Raw genomic sequence first — 9,939 nt, 5'->3', positions numbered from 1 at the left:
CTAGTCATCATGTGGGAATTGAGGATTTTGGTCTTATTGTTTTTTAGGAATGGTTTGTTCGGGTTCGGTTTTAATTAAATTTTGACACATCTTTGTTATTTGCCTTACTTTCCTTGGCAAAAAATTGAATTATACAGAGCTAGAATTTGTGCACTTTGAGTATAGATTAATTGAGTGAGTTTGTTATTTGTTACACGTGGGATAGTACTCAGTTTTTTATTTTTTTTTTCTCTTGTATCTCCACAGGTTTCTGAAATTTTTTTGTCAGAGAACTTACCTGCGCTTTCCAACCAATAGTAGCAACAGAGTGAGAGTCTTTCATGGCCCAATCGGGTTTCATGTAGTCTTATTGTGCATGACAATGGGAGACTTAGGTTGTTTTAGGGCTTTTTTCATCAGTTTAATGTTTTTAAACCACATATGTTCTCTTGTACATGTTTAAATTGTAAATGTCATTACGAGGTAATTCATATTATTCATCTTCTTGGTTCACTAAAATTAAAGTTTCAATTATAGATCAATCATCAATCAAAATTATAAAAATAATTAAATGGGAAAAAGCAATCTAGAAAAAAAAATAGAAATTCAATACAGTTTGTGATGAAAGCATTAGTCATCACATATTCTAATAATAAGTGACGCCCAAAGCATCAAATTTTTGTTGAAGTATGGAGTTTGAGTTGCGAATATGTGAGGGAAAGAAGTGTCACATATAGATATAATAGGTGATGAATGGTAAAGTTCATCACGTAAGTTATAGGTGACACTACATAGGTGACGCCTCTTGTGATGCAAGAAGTTCGTAACATATAAGCATATGTGTCAAAATCTATTGTCTATGTAACGAAACCCGTTCGTCACAGAATCCATGTGTTCTTGTAATGAGTCCCTTTAGTTTTCTCTTTTCTTTTCATTCAAATATAAATTTGTAATCAAAGAAATGTCCTCAGAAAAATCCATCAATATCATAAATCAAATCCATAGAAATCTTTAAAGATCCATATAGATATCCTTAAAAATCTTCCTAAATCCTAGGTTGACTACACCTTGACTACACCCTTCTAAGTCTTCGCCTTGGCATCTAGGATTGAGGAGGATTTTTAAGGATTTCTATATGGATTTTTAAAGATTTCTAGGGATTGGTTTATGATTTTGATGGATTTTTGTTAGGACATTTGTTTGATTACAAATATATATATATATATATATATATATATATATATATATATTGACACACCCCGACCGGAGTTATCTAAGGTACATAATGTGTTTCATGTCTCGATGCTTCGACATTATGTTTCAGATCCTTCACATATGATTCCTCCTTAATCTTTGGAAGTTAATCCGGATTTGATTTATGATGAGGAACCAGTGATTATTTTGGATTGGAAGGATAAAGTTCTGAGGTTTAAGATCGTGCGTTTTGTGAAAGTTTTATGGAGGAATCATTCAGCAGAAGAAACTACTTGGGAGACAAAGATCGAATGAGAGAGATGTGTTTCAGGTTGTTTTATGGATATTGATGGATTGTAAAGATTGTGTAAATTTCGAGGACGAATTTTTTTTAAGGTGGGTAGATTGTGACAGCCCGTCCCTAATTTTTAAGAGTTTTTAAAGTTTTAATTAAGGATTTTACAAAAATGCCCTTTTAGGCACGCGCATTATTCGAGGTTAATCGTTGTGTCATGCCATCTAAGATTTGTTTTCTTGACATATCCTCGTAATACTCGTCGCTATGAAAGCGTGGGCGCAGACAGTTCGTTATTTGGAGTTATAATGAAAAAGATTTTAAAGTTTGAAGTTTGGACATTTTATGAATTTTATTATTAAAATTTGGATGGCCCAGATTAAAGGAAATTTGAAATGGATGGCTTGGATGTAAGGGAAAGAAAATAAAAAAAAATAAAAAGATGTTGAAAGGTTTTTGTGTGTGTGTATGTGAAGAAAAAGAAGAAGAAAAGAAAGAAAGAGGAGAGAAGGGCAAAGATGCCCAATCAGAACAGGAGAGAGGGAGGAGTTGGGCCAACCAGAAAGAAGAGAAAGTCGAGGACCAATCAGAGGGAGAAGAAAGGAGCGAAAGGAGGGAGAGTGATGAATGGGGGAAAAGGAGGAAACGGGTCATCCTTGACCCGTGAGACCCATGCCTTCAAACCGGCGGTTTCTTGCCGTTCTCGTTCAATTTTCCGACGAATTGGATCAAGGTACCACTCCCAATCAACACCTAGGCCTTCCCTCTTCATGTTTAACCCAAAAATCAACACCTAGGCCTTCAAATTCTCCAAATCTTGAAATGTTTTTTTTTCAATTACTAACACCATTAGCATTCCCTTAGGACCTGGAACAAAGCCCAAGCATTAGTTGGGACGGCGGAGTTGATTTGAAGGTCGAATTGAAAACACCCAATTCTAGGGTTCTTCACGGTTTTGGTGGAATTGGAGCATTTCTAGGACAAATTGAACTTGGCCTCAGGTATAAAGTTTGCTCTACTCTTTGAGATATTCATTTCTGTATTTTTTGAGAATTTTTGGAAATAGTTGGATTTTCCGGCGAGCCGGGCGGCCCGTGCGGCGGCGCGTGGCCAGTGGCCCGCCAATGTTATTCTTAGCATGTGTTTAATGTTCTAGGTTCAGTTTGGTAATTGATTGACGTAAATTGAGTAATTGAACCTAAGTTAGTTACGATTCGTGGTGAGGTGAAAATGTGAATTGACGATCTGACCGTTTGATCGTCACCAAACTTTGATACGTTGTAATACGTAATATTTGAGGATTATGGGAACTTACATATTGGGAATCTGATTTACGGATCTTCCGGAATTGGAGTTGTAAGTTAGTAAAATAGAATGTTAACCGTCACTTGGTTTCGACAATTGACGGAGATCCGACTGTTGGATGGTAAAGAAATTTTAGGATGTTGTTCCAGAGATATACTGTGGACCTCTGAAAGTTATGGATTGGAAATCTGAGTTGCAGATCTTCCGGATCGAACTACGTAGTGACGTGTTTTATATAAATTATATATTCTATCGATATGAATTCTGAGGTTTGATTTGATTATTGTTCTAGGCGCCGATCGTCATGACGCCTTGATGTGTTGTGCTAGAGAGTTGTAGGGCGAACTCCAGGTGAGTGGGCAGTATTTTCTGTATTTACCTATATACTATTGATTTTCCCAGAAATTGAATTTAAATGAAAGTATGTTTTAAGATGCCATGCATGCATATATAGGAATTATATGAATTAATATTTGATGTATATATGTTAAATGGTGCTGTGGACGCACATGTGAGTATCAGGTGAGTTTTATGCTGTGCATATGATTTATTGTGGATGTGAATTGTGTTGAGAGCTCATAACCTGCACCCCTGGTGTAAGTGCTTATATTATTCACCCCGCACCACATGCTCACCTTGGATCCAAGTAGGTGCTAGTCGTATAGACCACTAGAGGTGGTTCCGGCATACTAGTAGTACAGGCCACTAGAGGTGGTTCCGACTGGTAGGTGACCTTAGATTATGTGCACAAATGATTGATGAGAGAAGCACTAAAGCGTATTATTACACCATCCTAGTCGAACAGACTACTATAGGTAGTTCCGATTTATGTGCAGAGTAGTGCCGTACAGGTCACAGTGGTGACTCCGGTTGGATGGGATTTTGAGCTATAGAATTAACCGTACAGGACCAACTGCAGGGTCTCTGGTTGATTTCTTACTTCACCTGTTATATCGTTGCATCTTTATATTATTGTGAGGCATAACATGGCATATGCATAGTGGCATGTTGATAGCATAACTTGAGATATGTTTGAAATGGATATATATGTTTATATATGCTATTTTCTGGGAAAGTATACAAGTTTTACAGCGAGGGGTTAGAAATGTTGTTAAATGAAATATTTTCAAAAAACTTTGTTTTACTGACCCACTCAACTTTGTTTTGCGCCCCTCCAGGTTCAAGATAGTAGAGCTTTGGTGGCCACAAGGAATCCAACGGTGTTCTAACAGAATTCACAAAAGTAGGACTCACCCTTGGGTGTTACATCTTAGTAATTGTATCTTTAAAGCTTCCGAACTGTGTAAATGGTTACGTCACTCTCACGTGACGACCAGCATGCCCTCCTTCGGGACGAGGTGTGTCACGAGGCATATCACCCGAGGATGACGTAATCAAAAGTGTAAGTGATGTAACGATGTGAATAAATTAAAACCGAAACTAGAACTTATTTAAACTAATAAAGTGAGTGCGCAATAGTGGGTAGAACCCATAAAATACAAATGTTCAGAGCATAGATGACATGAGTAGTGAAGTCGGAACTAATCAACTAACAAAGCTTTAGAGAATGAGAGATTACCAAAATCAAAGATATTAAGATTTGGAGTTAGCTTTATGAAGAGATTACATATATCATAAAAATGAAATAAGATCAATCAAAAGACAGCAAATAAAAATGGATTTCATGAAAACACTACAAGACTAATTATAGAGTAGTAGCAAGCAAAGATGATAAGAAATTATCAGTGTTTGGCTCCAAAATAGGAGACCCTATTCTTATTGTTGCCATGATCCCTCAATCAGCTTTCTCTCACCTTGAAACATATTAAAGACAACAAATCAACTTTACTTAACCTTGAAGCATATTTCAAGCATAAAAAACATTTAAATTCACAGATAGTAACAATTAACTTTCCAGTTTCCAATATCTAAACATAGAGTACAAGAAAAGCTCTCAGACATTTCACATATATTAAATATTCCTCAACAATGTAAATTTATATTTCAATAATAATTATAGCTACTGGAAACAAGTAACAAATCAAGGCAATAAAATATTTATACGAAGCTCTCAGACATTGATAAGTATCCATATATTATGGAGACAAGTTCATAGCACATACCCGGAAAACAAACAACAAATGTCTTTCAAACTAACAACTAAAAAAATCAAATTGACCTCAATAATATACGATAACTTTTAGGAGGAACATGTTTGATTTAATTTTCAAAGTGCAACTATAAAGCCCAAACTGCATCAAATTTTCTTTCCTTTGTTCATTAATGTGTATAAACAACCAACCAAATTGTTCTACCTTAAGTCATCAAGAAAAACCTAAGCAACTCAGGAAAATTCCAACTTGCAAGTTCATACAACAACAACAATAACAACAAAGCATTTTCCCACTAAGTGGGATCGGCTATATGAATCCATAAACGCCATTGCGCTCGATTCTGTGTCCCGTCTTCCCGTTAGATCCAAGTATTCTAAGTCTAACCTGCAAGTTCATACCAAACAAAAAAAATTCTAGAAAAAAAAAATCAAATTATTAAAAACAAAAAACTACACATGTATAAATTAATCAGGTAAATAATTTCAACATTTACCCATAATGAAAGAATTAACAAAAAAACAATTTTACCTAAACAAAGACTTTGGAGGGTGGATCCGTGGATGTGGAAGTGAAGGGCTACTGGAAGCTCAATGAGGCACGTACCAGTGCATCCAACACAAAAATCATAATTAGAGCAAAAAGAGAAGTATTGGACGACAGATAGAGGTAGTTTGGGTTGGTGCGGGCTGTGGATTTGGCTTGTTGGTTGAGTGGGTTTCTAGTGTTTTTTGTTTTGGAGAGTGATAGAGAGCAAAAGGATGAGATAGGGTTTGAGCTGTTGGTCCGGAAGATCCTGGTACTGTCATAGTTAAGAGAGAAGAAGATTGAGAGATGAGACTGCGATGGTTGCCATGATGTTGGGTCATGGTGATGGAGAGAGGGGAGAAGTCCGAGAGAAAGAGAGGGAGAGAGGGAAAGAGAGAGAGAGAGAGAGAGAGAGAGAGAGAGAGAGAGAGAGAGAGAGTATTCTAAAACAAATTAATACTTGATTCACTGTTTTTTTTTTGTTGGAACTTTCCCCGTTCAAAATGTGATGACCACTTTCGTCACAAAGGATACAAATATGTGACCCACTTTGAAATTTCTCACATATCGTATTTCGTAGGCACCATTCTTCCCTACCATGTCATTACTCTCTTCTAAAAGCCAGAGGATAGGTACTATTATTAACAGTGCTCATCCGGTTTTACCCCTCTTTCTCTTCATGTTTTTTAGGCTTTAGTGGGGTTGTATGGTGAATTGGCCATTTTACTCGTCTCTCATTTTTTTTCCCCGTGCGTGCGTGTTGTGCTTTCTAAGGAAGATACTTTCCAGCATTTTCCACTTTTCACTTTCCTCTTCAATTCTTCTCTCTGTCTTTCTGTTTCTCTTTATTTCTCCATCTGCCTTTTGGTTTCGATTCTGATAGGATCGTGTGGAAGGGTGTTTGGCCTGTTTTTCTCGTTGTTTTCCACGGTTTAGGTGTGTTTGTTCATGGATTGCCTTATTTTCTGTTTGGGCTTTATTTTTTGTTTGGTTAGCAAGAAATTTTTTGAATTGATTACTGTAAAAATTCGACTCTTCACTTTTTTTGCTAAGCGTTTTCTTTATTTTTATGTACTTTGCGTGTCATTGTTTCATTTGATTTCATTTTTTGGTGTAGGAAACATTCATCTTCCAATTTTAGGGTTTTATTGTGCGAGCTTGCAAGCCCTTTTTGAGTCATATATGATTTGGTTCTTTTTTATTTTCAGGAAGAAGTGGTCATCATTTTTTGTGTAGGGTTCAAGGTGCTTAAGGTATTTACTTCCAAGTTGTTTAATTTTTTTTTTCGTTGAGTTTGTACTGAAATTTGTGACTTTTTGTGCATAGGTTAATTTGTGAATTTCAAGAGGATTAGATTACCCAGATTACCCCAATATACATATGTATTGTTTGAAAATGAAATTGAAAATTCACTTATTTCTAGAATTCAAACAATTTATAGGACTCAAAGAAAGGGGTCCTACACCTAGTGGACTCAAAGATACTGATACAGGAATGCCTCAACGTCAAGATCGATCGAACGCCTCATTTCTAAGTCCTGAAGGGGGTGTAAAGCAAAACATGAGTGGACCAAGTTTGATATTAATAATACTAAAGTCAACTACTCTTCAAACGTACTAACCCCCAATTTTTAGAAAACTCATATAGCATAATAGGCAGTAGGTTTTCCGAAAATCTTAGCATGCCATAAAACCTTCATAAATCATATATCATATATAGTGTGCTTAGTAGTGGGATGATAATCGCTCGAAGGCACATCTATCACCCGCTCGAAGGCACATACATCATCTGCCCTAAGGAACTACATCGCCCGCACAAAGACACATATATCATCCGCCCGAAAATGAATGCATGAGTGCAGTGAAAATAGAAGCATGCCATGCCACAATATCTTAGCAATAATAAGCATAAGCCAGGTGTGAAATCAGTCTAGCTAGCATGCCAGTCGAAGTCATCTAATGTGACCTGTACGACTGAACTTATTGCTCATCACTTTATGCTAGCTCACGAGTCGAAGTCACCTAATGTGACCTATACGACAGGCTGGGTGTAAATATGTATGCTCTAGTGCTATGATCACGTGATGGTTAGCGATAAATTGCGGGTCACCTACTTTTTGTAAATGCCTAATGTAGTCTGTACGATAGGCTAGCACCTACTTGGATCTAAGGCGAGCTTGCGGTGCGAGAGGTGAACATACACTTGAAGGCTGGGCCCTGGCTTAGGGATGGAGCACTAACACCAAAGTGCAGCCTGATGAGCTCTAAATGAATATATGCATGCTCATATAATGCAACCATTTCAATCACATAATAACTTACCTGAACTTACCTGCGCCTCCGTAAGATAATTTGACATAATCACAAATCTCGTCATAATGCAATATTTAAATATAACACATTTAAATCATGGCATGCTATGCATAATCAATTTAAAACATTTCTGGAAACCGTAAGATATATATATATATATATATATATATATATATATATATATATATATATATATATATATATATATATATATATGTGTGTGTGTGTGTGTGTATGTATGTTTGAAAACAAATGCCCACTCACTGATCTTATCATAATGCAATATTTAAATATAACACATTCAAATCATGGCATGCTATGCATAATCAATTTAAAACATTTCTGGAAACCGTAAGATATATATGTATGAAAACAAATGCCCACTCACTGATCATGTCACCAAGTCAAACCTGCCTCGTAGCATCGAGAATCCTTGCGATGCATTTAGTCCTTAGGAGGCCCAATGGAGATCAGAGTTGACCGGAAAAATGGCTAGAAAGTGGCTAAATGACCACGGATTGGAAATTTCTAGAATGAGCAGTGACCATCCTTTGTTTTTTCCGAGCTCTTACACCACCAAAACCACCCAAAAACTTACCAATCATGAACCTAGACATGATCTACAATGTTAGGGACCAATTTTGAGGCTTACCTTGGTCAGAAATGGTCAAAATTAACTGGAGAAGAGTGATGCACAATGATGGTACTGTGCAGTGTGGGGTGGTTGTTTTCAAGGTGCTTTTCTCCTATTTCTAGGTCCAATGGCTCACAAGGATTGCAAGGGATGATGGTGGGGGTGTTGCCTTGTTGTGGTTGCAGGTGTAGAGGTATGGGTGTGTGTGTCTCGGAAAAAGAGGAGGAGCAAAAGAGGAGGAGAAAGAGTGAAGGTGACTGAGGGTGAAAGAAGAAGAAAATAGAGAAAGTGAAAGAGAGATCACTGGACAGAAAAGAACCCCCCCCCATAAAAATGGGGAATCTTGGCACCTGTCAGCGCAAGTGTGCTCCAAAAATGTAGAAATATCTCCAATGCAAAAATTACCCAAAATGCCCTTATTGTTCCGAGTTCCGTAAAATCTTCATTTTAGCTCCAAATTCAATTTTGCTTGCACTCATGTGTTAGTATCGTCGAGTACTATACAAATATGCTAAAACAATACTTCGTATGTCTCACTATACGCTAGTAAATGAAAGTCAATGCTTTCGCCTCTAGGGACATTTTCGTAAATTCACATCTTTAAAATTTATAAAATGTAAAATTAGGGACAGTTGTCACAATCTACCCACCTTAAAAAAATTTAGTCCCCGAAATTTGAAATCATTTTTTATACATAAAAACTCCAAAAGGTAGGGAGAAAGTATATATATAAAGAAGAAATCAAGCTAGAGCAGTTGTATAAAAGAGAACTCCATTTCGTCGTGATCGGAGTGCAATGATTCCTCTTTTATGCCTCCAAACTCCTACTTTCTTTCTCCTTCAGTTCAATACTAAAATTTTCTCAAAACATAAAGTTGAAGATAGATATATGGTAACATGTCGTCAAAATACATATATAATAGAATGAAGTTAAAATAATAGTACTGAAATCAAAACCGAACATAGAAAGATTTCACTTAAACACTCGTAGCATATCGTACTTCGAGAATAAGTGCATAGCATTTTTGGGTTAAGTCCAAACAATAAATAAATAACTAAACGTATAAATAGCTAAAATACTAACGTAGACGGACCTAAATGTCTACTTACTTAACGAGTTCAACAAATAAGTTCTCAATATTACGGTTTGCAGCCCGCAATACCAACAACTCACTGTTGTTTCGATAAGTAAGTAACAAAATCTCAAGGGTGCAATATTACCATCATGCCCCCCATTGAGAAATACACATAAATCGTGTAATCAAAGCCTTGATTATGCTCACGAACTACCCTCTCGGGCAACATGGTCGATAATATAAAATTTTCTATATCATAATCTCGAACATTCAAATATTAGATCGTAATACTCACCTGCCAATTATGCATTGGGCATAAAGTCCCCATACAATGTCTTAAGCTATGTCATACCCAAAAATCAAAAGTGTAACCGCAATTACACACAACCCTAATAAAAATAAATGTCTGCTACAAACTTACCAAGGATGTAGAACGAATAAAATGCAACACGTACATGAAGGTTTGTGTAGCTTGTTGAGACTAACCATCAGTCTAAGGATGGCA

At 36.5% G+C, this 9,939-nt stretch overlaps 1 long non-coding RNA gene across 1 annotated transcript; it reads right to left on the bottom strand.

The window, feature by feature from the left end:
* Window positions 1-5,026: 5,026 nt before the first annotated feature.
* On the bottom strand, window positions 5,027-5,833 carry LOC114826528 (uncharacterized). The gene is made up of 2 exons (XR_003775363.2): window positions 5,416-5,833; window positions 5,027-5,300 (listed from the first exon to the last, which is right to left on the bottom strand). It is a non-coding gene; the product is annotated as an uncharacterized lncRNA (long non-coding RNA).
* Window positions 5,834-9,939: the final 4,106 nt, after the last annotated feature.

This window comes from Malus domestica, chromosome 01 (assembly GCF_042453785.1).
Source record: "Malus domestica chromosome 01, GDT2T_hap1".
In the NCBI taxonomy this organism is placed as follows: Eukaryota; Viridiplantae; Streptophyta; class Magnoliopsida; order Rosales; family Rosaceae; genus Malus; species Malus domestica.
Note: the sequence above shows the minus strand (reverse complement) of the source record. Positions and strands in the feature narration are given on the sequence as shown.